The sequence below is a fragment of the Glycine soja genome, chromosome 19 (assembly GCF_004193775.1).
Source record: "Glycine soja cultivar W05 chromosome 19, ASM419377v2, whole genome shotgun sequence".
NCBI classification, from domain to species: domain Eukaryota; kingdom Viridiplantae; phylum Streptophyta; class Magnoliopsida; order Fabales; family Fabaceae; genus Glycine; species Glycine soja.
This window is the reverse complement of record NC_041020.1, coordinates 17,176,109-17,192,669: the sequence shown is the minus strand read 5'-3', so window position 1 is coordinate 17,192,669 and position 16,561 is coordinate 17,176,109. Positions and strand designations below refer to the sequence as shown.

At 40.2% G+C, this 16,561-nt stretch overlaps 1 non-coding gene across 1 annotated transcript; it reads right to left on the bottom strand.

Annotated features, from left to right (window-relative positions):
- Positions 1-15,224: 15,224 nt before the first annotated feature.
- Positions 15,225-15,328, bottom strand: LOC114401060. Its single transcript, XR_003664176.1, has one exon. It is a non-coding gene; the product is annotated as a small nucleolar RNA R71 (small nucleolar RNA).
- Positions 15,329-16,561: the final 1,233 nt, after the last annotated feature.

The following is a 16,561-nucleotide window of genomic DNA, read 5'->3' as shown; positions in this document are numbered from 1 at the left end:
TTCTGTACAGACTTTGATCAACACTGGTGCCAGCTTCATCTTTTGACAGCTTCAAGTGGGTAGGTGCAGGTGTTCTTTTATGGCTGGCATTTTCCATCCCAAACTTCTTGACAATGTTCTTTGCATACTTGCTTTGTGAGAGGAATATGGAGTCTTCCATCTGCTTCACTTGGAGTCCCAGAAAATAAGTCAGCTCTCCAACAAGACTCATCTCAAATTCAGATTGCATCTGTTGGACAAAATGTCGAAGCATCTCATTCGACATCCCTCCAAACACAATGTCATCAACATATATCTGTGCTATCATCAAGTTATCAGCATCTTGTTTGACAAAGAGAGTCTTGTCAATTCCTCCCTTCCTATACCCTTGCTGAGTAAGGAACTCTGTTAGCCTTTCATACCAAGCTCTTGGAGCTTGCTTCAATCCATAGAGAGCCTTCTTGAGCCTGTATACATGATCTGGATGAGTTGGATCTACAAATCCCTTTGGCTGCTCCACATAGGCTTTTTCATTCAGGTATCCATTCAGAAACGCGCTCTTCACATCCATCTGGTACAGCTTGAATTTGAGGATGCAAGCTACACCAAGTAACAATCTGATGGACTCAAGTCTAGCAACTGGGGCAAAAGTTTCATCAAAGTCTACACCTTCAATCTGAGTGTAGCCTTGAGCAACAAGTCTGGCCTTGTTTCTGGTTATAACACCTTCTTCATTGGTTTTGTTCTTGAAGATCCACTTGGTGCCAATCACATTAGTTCCCTCGGGTCTAGGAACTAGCTCCCAGACTTCATTCCTTTTGAATTGCTCCAATTCTTCTTGCATAGCATTGATCCAGAACTCATCAGTCAGTGCCTCTTTCACATTCTTGGGCTCAATTTTGGAGACAAAACATGAGTTGGAGACAATCTCAATCTCCCTTGATCTTGTAGTGACTCCTCTGTTTGGATCTCCTATAATCAGCTCCTTGGGGTGCATCTTCTGGATTCTAATGGAGGGTCTCTTGTCAGGTTGGTTGATGTTTGGTTCATCTGTAGCAGAATCAGAGTTTTCTGCATTTTCTGCACTTTTAGCTGTATCTGCTACATTGTCTCCCGATGTTCTGACATCTTCTTCGACATCCTTCTTTCTTGCTGGAGTTAAATCATCAACAACCACATTGATGGATTCCATCACAGTTCTGGTTCTGGAGTTGAATACTCTATATGCTCTGCTGTTTGTAGAGTATCCCAGGAATATTCCTGCATCACTCTTGGGATCCATCTTTCTCCTTTGCTCTCTATCTGTCAAAATGTAACATGGACTTCCAAAGATGTGGAAGTGCTTGACAGTTGGCTTCCTCCCTTTCCAGATTTCATACAGTGTGGTTGGAGTCCCTCTTCTAAGTGTGACTCTGTTGTGGATGTAGCATGCTGTGTTCATGGCTTCAGCCCAGATATTATAGGGAAGTTCTTTGGCATGAAGCATGACCCTAGCAGCTTCTTGCAAAGTCCTGTTTTTCCTTTCAACTAGTAAGGTTCTATCAAAGAAGTAGTAAGGTTACATGGAATTCCTTCAAGTATTGTATCCGACAGGGATCCGAGGTTCACTTCGCGATTTTGGGCAAGTCTACATGAAGCATTGGGGACAAAGCTGAAGCTTAGTTCAGCTTATCATCCTCAAGCAGATGGTCAGACTGAACGAACCATTCAGACTCTAGAAGATCTACTTCGGGCGTGTATTATAGAGCAACAAGGAAGCTGGATGGATTGTTTGCCATTGATTGAATTTACTTACAACAATAGCTACCAAGCTAGTATTGGTATGGCTCCTTTTGAAGCTCTATATAGACGAAAGTGCAAAACTCCTATTTGTTGGTATGATGATGGAGAAGCTGTACTTCTTGGACCTAAAATGCTACAACAGATTAACGAACAAGTGAAATTGATTCGAGAGAAGATAAAAGCATCTCAGGATACGCAGAAGAGCTATTATGATAGAAGGAGGAAACCACTAGATTTTCAGGAAGGAGAACATGTGTTTTTGAAGGTTTCTCCTGTAACCGGAGTCGGAAGAGCTCTCAAATCTAGGAAGTTGAGCCCAAGTATCTAGGTCCGTATCAGATTTTGAAGAAGGTGGGGCCTGTAGCTTATCAAATCGCCCTACCTCCGAGTTTATCGAATTTGCATCCTGTGTTCCATGTCTCTCAACTGAGACGGTACAACCCGGATCCATCACATATACTTGTAGTGGACAAGGTACAGGTGAAGGATAACCTCACCTATAAAGCACAACCTCAGAAGATCACTGACCGAAGAATGAAGTCACTAAGAGGGAAGGAGATCGTGTTGGTGAAGGTTCAGTGGGGACCCGATGAGGGTGATTCAACATGGGAGTTAGAGGATAGGGTGAGAGAATTGTACCCAAGTTTGTTCATAGAGTAGTTAATTTCGGGGACGAAATTCCTTAAAGGGTGGGAGTATTGTGACATCCTGGAAATTTCTACCCGGAATTTTTTTAAACAGTGCATTTTGGATGGTTATATATATATATATATATATATATATATATATATATATATATATATATATGAGTATTATTCAGTGTATGTATATATGTATATACTCCTGGTAGAAGTAAGTATATTGGGGGAAAGATACGCGGATTAGGCTAATTAACGAAGAGAAATCCATAATTGGATGGTAATAGGTTAATTCTCCATTAATTAGTCTAAAAATCACCGTTTCACGTGCAACTTAAAATTTAACAAAACCAACCTCTGCACCACACTCGGGGTTTTATTCTAAGCGTTTTAATATATATACTGCCTACTTTCGAAAACTGGCCCCGACGGGCGTAGAGAAACGTGAGGGACTGGAACCAGAGAAACGGCATGCAAACCGAGGCAGGATTTTCGGCATCTGAGGCAGACTCTACGGAGGATAGTGGCCCTGGAGAGATGGCGATTAGTGGAGGCTCTTCATCATAGTAGACAACTCATTGGACAAGTTTTATATACTTTTTGAGGGTGGGTGTATCTAGGACCAACTGTTAGGTTTACTCTTTTGTTTTTGTATGGGTAGACCTATTGTATAGGAATTTGATGATTGTATACATGTGGCTGAAGCCACCACAGTGGACACCTTTGCTCTGGATGACACTATGTATTTTGCAAAACTCCCATATTTTGGACAGCTTTAAATGATGAATGCACTTATGTTTAATCTTGTTATTTGAAAAGAAAGCATTAGCAAACTTTATTTGCAAAGGAGTTTACCGACCGTATTTTATTTTATTGTTTTCACGTGACGACCTAAAGTAATGGCTGGCATACCTTTCCTTTTAAAAAGCAAAATATTTTAGATGTTATGCGTGATCAGAAAGAAATGACTCCGAATAGAGTTGTGAACTGGCCATTCAGAACTCCATGGCAATGATTTTCCTTCTGAACTTAATTACTGTGAAATAGAGAAAGAAACGGAAAAGAAAAAAAAATTTCCCATGGTTTTTGTTATTTAAATCATTACTAATAAACCAGTCATTATTTTGGGGACGCCACAATTGGTGGTATCAGAGAAAAAGTTGGATTCTAGTGAACCTGTTTATGGTCTTGCTGTGTGAATGCTGTGTATCTCTGAAACTGGGAAGTAGGTTTCGGGGAGTGACGTTGAGTCACACATTGTGTGTATTTCTACCTTCTTGTCTTAAGCATGAATGTGCTATTAATTCAGTAGGATTGTTGTGTGTATATATGTGTATATGTATAGAGAGAAGGATATTCTTGTAACTGTCATAGCCTGTGTGGTACACTCTCTCAGTAGGATTTCTTGGATACTAATAGTTTTCCTACAGGATAGGTATGGCAGGACGTGGTAGGGATCAGAACCGTGACGTCCTCGACCGCATCACAACTGTGCTGGAAACTCTAGTGCAGGAACGTGATGTGGAGCCGGCGGAGTATCGGGGACTCATGGCTTTCCGTAAGAACCACCCGCCAAAGTTCAGTGGGGACTATGATCTGGAAGGTGCTAGGTTGTGGTTGGCTGAGACAGAAAAGATTTTCGAGGCGATGGGTTGCCTCGAGGAGCATAAGGTCCCTTATGCGACATTTATGCTCCAAGGAGAGGCCGAGAATTGGTGGAAGTTCGTGAAGCCTTCATTTGCGACACCTGGAGGCGTGATTCCTTGGAATGCCTTCAAGGACAAATTTCTGGAAAATTACTTTCCACGAGATCTCAAGAAGCGGAAGGCGAGGGAATTTCTGGATTTGAAACAGGGAAGCATGTCTGTTGGGGAGTACACGGCCAAGTTTAATGAGCTTCTACAGTATTGGCCTCAATACCAAGATGCTCGGAATGAGGAAGATTTATGTGCTCAGTTTGAGAATGGGCTTCGCTTGGAGATTCAACAGGCGGTTAGTTATATGCAGATCACGGATTTTAATCAGCTGGTGACAAAGTGCAGGATTTTTTAGGACAAGATGAAGGAGAGGCAAGCTAGAGGCGTTGGAGGACCACAGAGAAACCATCCTTTTAGAGGAAATAGTAATAAGAGGATGAAGCCGTATGCTAGTAACAAGGGGAAACAACCTATGGCTACCTCCAATATGAGCCAGTCAAGGGGGATTGGGGTACAGTGTTTTCAGTGTAGGGGACCGCATCTTAAGAGGAATTGCCCACAGCTCCCGCAGACACAGGAGAGTCGTTGTTATGTTTGTGGCAAGGTGGGCCATTATGCTCGAGAATGTAGGGTGACCGGGAGACCGACGGTAACCGCCAATTCCAACACCGTCAATCGTGGACCTGCTAATTCCACAAGGAGCGGTAATGTTAGCAACAACAACAACACTAGTGGTGGAAGACCAAAAGTACCCTCCCAGGTATTTGCTATGAGCGGTTCAGAAGCGGCTGCCTCCGACGATTTGATACGGGGTAAGTGTTTGATTGCTGATAAACTACTAGATGTACTTTATGATTTGGGTGCCACACATTATTTCATATCTCATGCATGTGTGGAGAGGTTGGGGTTATGTGCGACGGAGTTACCATATGATATGGTGGTGTCTACTCCGACAAACGAGCCTGTAACCACCTCTCGGGTGTGTTTGAAGTGTCCTATAATTGTTGAGGCTCGATCTTTTACGGTGGATTTGATTTGCCTACCTTTATCTCATCTAGATGTGATCTTGGGGATGGATTGGTTGTCTGCTAACCATATATTTCTAGACTGCAAGGAGAAGATGCTAGTATTTGGTGGAGATGTGGTTCCAAATGAACCATTGAAAGAGGATGCGGCCAACGATGGAACGAGGGATGTTCGAACTTACATGGTGTTATTCTCTATGAATGTGGAAGGGGACACTGAAGTTAGTAGTATACCGGTGGTGTCGAAATTTCCAGAAGTTTTTCCTGACGACATTTGTGAATTACCACCTGAGAGAGAAGTGGAATTCATTATTGACTTGGTGCCTGGGGCGAATCCAGTGTCGATCGTGCCCTATAGAATGTCTCCGGTAGAACTAGCAAAGGTGAAGGCACAAGTGCAGGATCTCTTAAGCAAACAATTTGTTCGCCCAAGTGCATCACCGTGGGGAGCGCCGGTCTTATTGGTTTAAAAGAAGGATGGAAGTATGAGAATGTGTGTAGACTACCGGCAGTTAAACAAGGTCACTATCAAGAACAAATATCCTCTACCAAGAATAGATGATTTGATTGACCAATTGAGGGGAGCAATGGTATTTTCGAAGATAGATTTGCGATCGGGGTATCATCAAATCCGAGTTAAGAAGGAAGATATCCCAAAGACTGTGTTTCGGACTCGGTATGGGTACTACGAGTATTTAGTCATGCCATTTGGAGTGACTAATGCTCCGGCTATTTTCATGGACCATATGAACCGTATATTCCATGATTACCTAGATCAGTTCGTGGTTGTATTCATTGATGATATCCTAGTGTATTCAAGGAATAAGGAGGAGCACAAGAAGCACTTGAGGATTGTGTTGCATATCCTGAGGGATAGGAAATTGTTCGCCAAATTGTAGAAATGTGAATTTTGGTTGGAGAAAGTGCAGTTCTTGGGGCACGTGATTTCTAAAGACGGGGTTGCGGTGGATCCGAACAAGGTGGAGTCGGTTATGGAGTGGCAACAACCGACAACTCCAACAAAAGTTCGAAGTTTCTTGGGATTGGCTGGCTATTATAGAAAATTCATTGAGGGATTTTCTAAATTGGCATTGCCCCTAACTAAGTTGACTCGTAAGAATGAGAAGTTTGTCTGGAATGAGAGGTGTGATCAGAGTTTCCAAGAGTTGAAGAGGCGGTTGACAACAGCTCCAGTGTTAGTTTTGCCCGACCCTAAGAGACCATTCGAAGTGTATTGTGATGCAAGCGGGCAAGGCCTGGGGTGTGTGTTAATGCAAGAGGGAAGAGTGGTGGCTTATGCTTCACGTCAATTACGTCCTCATGAAGTTAACTATCCGACCCATGACTTGGAACTAGCAGCGGTGGTCTTTGCTTTAAAGATTTGGAGGAATTATTTATACGGTACTCATTTTGAAGTTTTCAGTGACCACAAGAGTCTCAAATACTTGTTCGATCAGAAGGAACTCAATATGAGGCAACGAAGATGGATGGAGTTTCTCAAGGATTATGATTTTGGACTTTCCTACCATCCAGGAAAGGCTAATGTAGTAGCCAACACGCTAAGCCGGAAGTCCTTACATGTTGCGACTATGATGAGTTTGGAGCATAGATTGATAGAAGAGTTTCGAGATCTGAATCTAGCAATCGAGATGCGACCCTATGTATTTTGCAAAACTCCCATATTTTGGACAGCTTTAAATGATGAATGCACTTATGTTTAATCTTGTTATTTGAAAAGAAAGCATTAGCAAACTTTATTTGCAAAGGAGTTTACCGACCGTATTTTTTTTTATTGTTTTCACGTGACGACCTAAAGTAATGGCTGGCATACCTTTCCATTGAAAAAGCAAAATATTTTAGATGTTATGCGTGATCAGAAAGAAATGACTCCGAATAGAGTTGTGAACTGGCCATTCAGGACTCCATGGCGATGATTTTCCTTCTGAACTTAATTACTGTGAAATAGAGAAAGAGACGGAAAAGAAAAAAAAAATCCCATGGTTTTTGTTATTTAAATCATTACTAATAAACCAGTCATTATTTTGGGGATGCCACAGGTGTCCTCTTTGTTAACAAAACCAGTAGCAGAGTTTCCTTAAGGTACCTACAAGTTTTACGTGACTTTGAACAGTGTAGCACATATGCGTGGGGACCTGTCGTGCTTGCATATTTATATAGAGAGATGTGCAGCGCCACCGATTACAAAGTTAAATTAATCGGAGGTATGTGCATCTTAATCCAAATGTGGGCATGGGAACGATGCATGACTTTGGCTCCAAAGAGGACGCCTCTCGTCATAGAAAATAAACCACTGGGACACAGGTTTGTTGTTTAAAAAATTAGAATTGAATTGAAAATATTTAATGATGGAACATGTTGACAATGATGATTTAATTTTTATGGTAGCTGGCTACGACGTGGAAATCAGCATATTGGCAATGATGATCTTAGACTTTTCCGTCGAAAATTGGACCTGATGAAACGACATGAGGTAAGAACATCATAATGTATTGGTTAAATGAAATGTTAATATGTTATGTTTGACTGAAAATTGACAAGTGTGTTGTTATATGCAGTTTGTCTGGGAGCCATACACACCAACTATGATGGCAGCGTTGCCTCCAATATGTGTGGTTGGAAGTGTAGCCTAGTTCGCGGTGGTGCCACTGATTTGTTTCCATGTTGTTGAGTGGCACCAACCCGATAGAGTTTTACGACAATTTGGATTGCAACAACCTATTCCCGGGTGTCCTTCGCAACCACAGAATCTCCATGGCATAACGCTCAAAGGCAAACAAGATGAGAATTGGTTCCACCTGTTGGCCCCAATGATTAGTCAGTGGAACAATCGAGCAGAGTTTAGGGTCGATGTTTATCCTCGACAGGAGGGCCTACTGGGTTTTAACTCGGACTACATGGTGTGGTATAGGCGTAAAACAAAGATGTTTGTCGACCCAAACAACGCAAACACAATTGCATTGGTATTTTTTTTTTCAATGTTTAACTTCTAATTATTTTCTTAAGCATGAGCATTAATTTGTTGACGCTAATAATTGCAGGGTGACGTTGTGGAGACTCTACAGTATATGGTGTCACCACAAGGGAGGAACACATGGACAATTGATGATCTCGTGCCTTATGTGGATAAGTTAGCAATTATATCAGAAGAACAAGAGAGAATCATTGAGCCAGTGTCACATGGTCCAGCATCAGAGCGTGAATTCCCAGCACAAGAGTTTCACATTCTTCAGTCAAGTGTTGAAACTTGGGGCATAGGCAGACGAAGGGAGCCTGTTGAAGTGGAACAATATTCCCAACAAATGATGGAGTGTGGTCATGGAATGTATTACATGCCAGCGACATTTTCCGAATATCCTTCACAGATGTATCAATATCCTTTTGAAGGTCATCACACTGATACTTCTGCGAGCGAACATTCGTTCGGTGGTGTTGCAGAAACACAACCTAATTTTTCATGGCCCACTATGACTCCTTCACAGCAGCACGATGCCCCCATGGCAACACCTAACGCCCGATTTGCTCCGCAATGGAATGTACCCGGAGCAATACCTGATATGGGCAACTTATTAGGTGTTAATTTGCGTAAGGAGTTTTCTGCTGAGGCTGAGCAAGCAGAAGAGGGGAGACAACGTGGCAGAAGAAATCCTGATCGTCAAGCGCGAAGATAGGATCGACCATGTGGCACATCCTCACGACATCACGGACACCATAATGACTGATTTTGATGTCTCTGTGTAAATTTGTTGTTGTTTGTAAGACATTTGATTTTGACAGTTAATGTATCGCATCTCATTTATTATGGCTTACTAATGTATAGAGTTTATGTGGTGCATCAAACTATAATAATAAACAAAGTTTAAAAATAAAACTAAAGTTGACAAACGAAAAATAAGTAGTTTTAGTAACTAAATCTAAACTAAAATAGGGGTTAGGGTTTTAGGGTTTAGGTTAGGTTGAGGACTTAGGGGGTTATGGATTTGGGTTTTAGGGTTAGGGGTTATAGTTAGGGTTTAGGTTTAGGGTTAGGGCTTAGGGGTTTAATGCTTAGGGTTTTAGGGGTAGGGGGTAGGGCTGGGTTTTATGGTTAGGTTTAGGGTTTTAAGGTTGATGGCTTAGGGGTGTAGGGTTAGGGGTTATGGTTAGGGTTAGGTTTAGGGTTAGAGCTTATGGGTTTAATGCTTAGGGTTTTAGGGTTAGGGGGTAGGGTTGGGTTTTATGGTTAGAGTTTAGGGTATAGGGATTAGGGTTATGGATGTTTTGGGGTAGGGTTTAGGTGTTTGGGGTAGGGTTAGGGTTTAGGACTTAGGTTTTAAGGCTTAGGGGTTTGGATTATAGGTTAGGGGTTATGGGTTAGGGTTTAGGGCTTAGGGTTTACGAGTAGGGTTTAGGGTTACGGTTTATGATTATGTTTTTAACTAACGAATTCATTGAACCCCAAAAATAGCTAATGTACACAAACCAAAATAAGTTATGTTTTTAACTAACAAATTTATTCAACCCCACAAATTCAATACATTGAAGAGAACTTAAACAAATACAAGTCACTTGACTAACATACATAAATCAACGAGTTGAACAACTCCCACGCTCAGATTGCATTGGACATCGACGCCTATTATGCGCTTCGGCTCCACATCTACTGCATTTTTGTCAGTGCTCAGAGGGTTCGACCCAATCCATCTCATTCCTTATCCTTGTTGATTTAGGCCGACCTTTCGCACGAATTGTTGTTGGGTTAGGGATAAGTGTCCATGCGTCATTAGAAGGAGGAATAGCCGCTTCATTCCCAAGAGGCCACCATTGTGCGGAGTAAGCTTTTACGATGTGCTCATTTGTATAAACAACATCTATATATTGGTAGTAGTTCAGGCTCATGTAACCACAAGCTGCAATAATATGTGAACATGGATAGTGAAGCGCAGAATACCTTCCGCATTGACAATAATGACCATTCAAGTTAACTGCCCACTTTTGTCCGCCACGTTGTGTAATAGGATTGAAGGTCTCCTCAACTTCAAACCTTGTGGAGTGGATGTCATACACGCGAACGATGTGCGAACAAGCTTGTTCTTGATTTTTTCGAAGTTCTTTAACAAGCTTTGAACAATATACTTCCCTTCATTTAACTGTCTCGGGGCTTGGTGGCCACCCTCAACAAAGTACTTTCGACACCTACTGTACGTTGATTTGACCAATGCTGTTATGGGAATTTTGCGACAATCCTTCAAAACCTTATTGATACATTCTGAGAGGTTGGTTGTCATGTGGCCATATCGATGTCCTTCTCTATCATAAGCCATCGTCCATTTCTCCTTTGAAATGCGATCAATCCATGTTGCTATGGCTGGACTCAATTCACGAAATTTTTCTAAATTTTGATCAAAAATGTGCTTGCAAGGAGTGTAGGCTGCGTAAAATTAGTTATGAATAACAATTTTAAGTATATATGAAAGTTAAATAAACGTCACCATCAAATATGAAATCTTACCCAACTTCTTCAACATTTCTTTTTGTTTGGCATTATTGAATTTTCGATTGAAGTTGCTTGCTATGTGTCGCACGCAGTAGACATGATAACCGTGGGGAGGTTGCCAACCAAGTGCTTTGTTAGCGACAGCGGACTTTATACTCGCGTGTCGATCAGATATTAGACAAATACCATTTTTATCTGTGACGTGTTCACGCAAGTGTGCCAAAAACCATGACCACGATGTCAACGTCTCACCTTCAGCCACCGCGAATGCTAGAGGAAGGACACCACCATTTCCATCTTGTGATGTGGCCATTAAGAGGGTCCCACGGTATTTGTCATACAAATGTGTGTCGTCAACTTGTATGATTGGCTTACAGTACTTGAAAGGCTCTTTACATTGGCCAAAAGTCCAAAAAACTCTATGAAACTGACAGTGTTCGCGACTAACTGTATTCCCAACGATAAAATCGTCATGTAGTACTTGAAAATATGATCCAAGAGAATGATTTTGCATGTGTGTTAGCCACGACGAAAGTTTCGCATATGACTCATCCCAATCGCCATATTCAATTGCAATGGCTTTCTATTTCGTCAACCACGTTTTTTTGTACGACACCTTGTACGCAAATTCACTATTAATCCTCTCTTGAATCAAAGAAATTTTTATTGACGGATCTTCTCTGATCATGCCTATCAATAACATAACAAAATTCAAATGACAATTAACAAAAAATGAACATAATATGAACATAAAATACGTACCTACTACACAAGTGGCAATTAAATCTGAATCAAGTTTCTCGTGATCTTGTGTCATGATCATATTTAGACATGTGTGTGGTCCACCCCATTGTGTGACTTTCCACGTATCTGTTTTTTTAGATAAAATTGCCCTCATATAGAAAGGGCAAGGACACTCTGCATTTTTATTCAAGCAACAAACCACATACTTGTTCGATTTGCTATCAACAACTTTGAAACTTTGATGCACCTTCATAACATATTGTTTGACTGCATTTTTGACGGCATCTTTACTATCAAATTCCATGCCGACATATAATTCTTGGCCAACATTAAAGGTCAACAGCATCTCCAAACCACAAATGTCCTCCTCATCAGGATAACTCCAGTTGATATTGTTATAATGTAAAGCATCATTCCAAAATGGATTTTCAATTCATTGTGCACCTAATAGTTCAAAATAAAAAATCAAATAATACTTATTTAGCATTAAATACAATTGTCATCAAATAATAAATATATTGTCTAATTTTTTTATACAACAAATTATACCTTCTGCTGGGTGAACAATTCTTATTGGTTGAGGAATGTCGGTGACTTCATTGTCTGTATCAGATATACCGTCAAGACTGTCATCTTCGTCTAAAGACTCTTCAACGTATGAGTTAGACACAAGATAATCATCGTCATCATCATCATCGTCTTCGTCAATATGTAAATTGCTCAAATTTGTTGTCGGTTGTGTCTCATCATTAGATAAATAATGTCCACATGATGTAAGCGAATTTGCAGAATGAAACATTGAACCACCAGCCACATCCTTTTCTATGTACAATTCCAGAACTGACATTTGGTCTTGTTGTTTAAAACTTTCCAGCATCGTTTCAACGTCTTCGTCATCACAAATTTGCAAGGCAATATATTTTCCTGACACTAAAAATCTACAGCTGATAGCAGAAATAATTTCATTATTTTGTAACTTTACCTTATCTCCAATTTTTTCCTTCAAAGCATTGAAACTAAATCCACATTTAATCTGAATCGCTTTTTTACTGCCTTCAAATATTACATCATCATTATCTTCATATACCCTTCCATTGAAATACAATACTGTTATAACCGAATTCATCGTGTACCTACAAAAACAAAATTTTAACACGTCAAATAAATTATCAAATGGGTATCACAAAAAGTCATTACTGGAACTTCAAAATAAAACTTTATTTTAAATAAAAATTTAACTTCAATCAATTTCACATTAAGACACTTTAAAAACATTAACGATTTCAATGTAGTAATTTTAAACTAATCAAGATGTAATCAAAATTATTAACTTTAAACAAATTTCACATCAACACACTTAAATAACACAAACAATTTTATAAAAATTTAAATCCAAACTAATAAAATGTAATCACAAAAGGTCCCTTTATTGGAACTTCACATTCAATTTCTCTTTTAAAAAAAATTAATTGACTTCAAATTAATTTCATTGGACACACATAAAAAAAATGAACAATTTCAAGATACTAATTTTTACCACAAAATAAAATAATTCATGAACGAAGTTAGTAGTAAAAATAATTAATCTTAACAATAATAACTTCAAAATGAAAATAGGTAATTACAAAATTACTACAAATATATTAAATTAAATATGATACAAGAAACAACAAAACATCATCAAATAACACTTTCAACTTGAACGCTTATCAATTTTTAACACAAAAAAATGAACCTAATCTAATTAAAAAAATACTACAACTTCATATTAAAATAAATTTCATACTCAAAATACTTTCTTCAAATAAATATGATCTACTAATTTTTTTAAATGAAAGTTGAAACGTTCATCAATTATTAACACACTAATAAATCATTAACACCAACCTAATCTAATTAAAAAAATACTACAAAATTCATATTCAAAATATTTTATTTTCACTGATAAAATTTTCTTCAAAGAAACATTATTACATAATTTTTCTTTTATTTTAGACATTTAAGCACACACTAACAAGCTTATTAAATATAACAAACTAATTTAATTTTTATAAAAAATACTTCAAGATAAATCTTTATTCCAACCTAACAAAATAACTTACAAAAAAAATTGATATCACAGAAATTTTCAAACCCACGAAAGCAAAAACGAAAGCAACTGCTGCAAGCGAAAACAGCTGAAAAAAATGGTGAAGGAGGAGGCGTATTTAAACACCCTAAAACGCCAACCTCATTTGCGCCATATTCTACCCTCAAATGCCAACCCCATTTGCGCTTCCAGACCCTCACTGCTCTTGCCTGCCAAAGCTGCTCCTGGTCTACCAAAGTTGTTGTCCTTGCTGCAAAGGTAAAACGCCAGTTTGACTGGCACCTTCACTCTCCCATGCAGAACGCGTCAGTGCTCCTTGCGCCTCCCTCACCACGTAAGCAGAAGGGCAACGCGCTACTGCTACTGGCGTCTCCGAGGCCATGTGGCAGCTCCTACGCAGAAGCACCAATGGTGGTGGCGCCATGCATGGCCTTCACGTAGAAAAACTGCACCTGCCAAGAATAAGTTTCAAAAGAACCCCATTTGGGGAATTAGTTTGTAAAAAAGCACCATTTGAGGGGTTTTGCCGGCTGATGCAATCCTACCCCCCAATGGCATTGGATAAAGACTCCAAGTAGATTGGGCCAGAGATCCACGGGAAGGCCCTAGGGTTCTCATGAGCCTTAGGGTAGATTTCAAACCCATGGGCTAAGTATGAGCCCACTTATCTTTGTAAATATTAGAATAGGTTTTTCCTTCGTTTGGGCCTTGTATTTTGGCCATTCTAGTAGTATAGGATTTTAGCCTTGTATTTCGAGGCATGCTGAGTAGTCTTTGTAGTAGGGACTTTTTTGTTTTTCATGAATTTTGTCATGGGGGTGAGCTTAGCTATTATAGGGGGTGTGTAGCTAAGCTCTAGCTTCTCATCTCAAGGAGGTGATCTTAGCTATTAGAAAGGTGTGTGCAGCTAAGCTCTAGCTTCTTTAGGAATCTTCTCAAGGAAGCTTCTCAAGGAGGTGAGCTTAGTTATGAGAGGGGTGTGTGTAGCTAAGCTCTAGCTTTCCAAGGAAGTTTTCTCAAAGAAGCTTCTCAAGGAAGTTTTCTAAATAAAGCTTCTCAAGGAAGTTACCTAGTCTATAAATAGAAGCATGTGTAACATTTATTGTAACTTTGATGAATGAGAGTCTTGTGAGACATACTTCAAAGTTCCACTTCTCTCCCTCTTTTATTCCTTCAATTTCGTGCTCCCCCCTCTCTCTTTCTCTCCCTCTTTCTTTTTCTCCATTGAAGCATCCTTCCAAGCTTCTTTTCCAAGGCTCATCATGGTGGTGAAGCACCTTCTTCCATGGCTTATTACCTAGTGGATGGCACCTCCTTTCACCTTTTCTCCTTTGTCTTTCGCTGCATCTCCATGGTGGAAAATCACCATTAAAGGACCTCATTGAAGCTCAAAGATCCAGCCTCCATCAAAGCCCCACAAGCAAGCTTCCATCAATGGCTGCACCTGATTTCACTTATGAAAGATCGTGCATTCAATATCCTGATGAGGGTGTTCCATATGTTCTTAAGACTGGACTAATACATTTGCTGCCCAAGTTTCATGGTCTTGCAGGTGAAGATCCTCATAAGCATCTTAAGGAGTTCCATATTGTTTGTTTCACCATGACGCCCCCAGATGACCAGGAAGATCATATCTTTTTAAAGGCTTTTCCTCATTCTCTAGAGGGAGTGGCAAAAGATTGGCTGTACTACCTTGCTCCCAGGTCCATTTTCAGCAGGGATGACCTTACGAGGGTGTTCTTGGAGAAATTCTTCCCTGCATCTAGGACCATTTCCATCAGAAAAGACATTTCAGGCATCAGGCAACTTAGTGGAGAGAGCTTGTATGAGTATTGGGAAAGATTCAAGAAATTGTGTGCAAGCTGCCCTCACCACCAGATTTCTGAGCAACTCCTTCTTCAATATTTCTATGAGGGACTTAGCAACATGGAGAGGAGTATGATTGATGTTGCCAATGGTGGAGCTCTTGGTGATATGACCCCTGCTGAGGCTAGGAATTTGATTGAGAAGATGGCTTCCAACTCCCAACAATTCAGTGCAAGAAATGATGCTATTGTCCTTAGAAGAGTCTATGAAGTGGCCATGGATTCATCTTCATCTATTGAAAATAAAAAGCTTGAGGGAAAACTTGATGCCTTGGTCAACCTAGTAACTCAGCTTGCCATGAATAAGAAATTTGCACCTGTTGCAAGAGTCTGTGGTCTATGTTCTTCTGCAGATCACCATAAAGATCTTTGTCCTTCTTTGCAGCAATCTAGAGTCAATGAGCAACCTGAAGCTTATGCCGCAAACATTTATAATAGACCCCCTCAGCAGCAAAACCAACAACAGCAGAATAATTATGATCTTTTAAGAAACAGATACAACCCAGGTTGGAGAAATCATCCAAATCTAAGATGGGCAAGTCCTCCACAACAACAACAGCATGTCCCTCATTTCCAGAATGCTGCTGGTCCAAGCAAGCCATATGTTCAGCAGTCACAACAAAGGCAACAAGCAACTGAGGCTCCTCCCCAACCTTCCTTAGTGGAGTTAGTAAGGCAAATGACCATCCAGAATATGCAATTTCAGCAAGAGACAAGAGCCTCCATTCAGAGTCTGACAAATCAGATGGGGCAGATGGATACTCAATTGAACTAAGCTCAGTCCCAAAATTCTGACAAATTGCCTTCACAGAATATGCAGAATCCGAAAAATGTAAGTGCCATCACCTTGAGGTCTGGCAACCAAATTCAAGTGCCTCCACTAGTAGCAGCACCTGCACCTGAACCTGTCAAGCTTCATTCTAAACCTGAAAAAGAAGATGAGATAGTTGCACAAAAGAGGAAGCTTCCTGATCAGGGAGCTAACAAAAATTTTCATGCAGGTGGACCTTCTTCTAGTAGCTTTGACTTGTAGCAGCCTCCTATCCCTCTTCCATTTCCACCTAGAGAAATTCCAAACAAAAAGATGTAAGAAGCGGAAAAGAAGATCTTGGAGACCTTCAAGAAAGTAGAGGTGAACATACCTCTACTAGATGCCATCAAGCAGATTCCAAGATATGCCAAGTTTCTAAAGGAGTTGTGCACCCACAAAAGGAAGCTCAAAGGCAATGAAAGGATTAGCATGGGCAG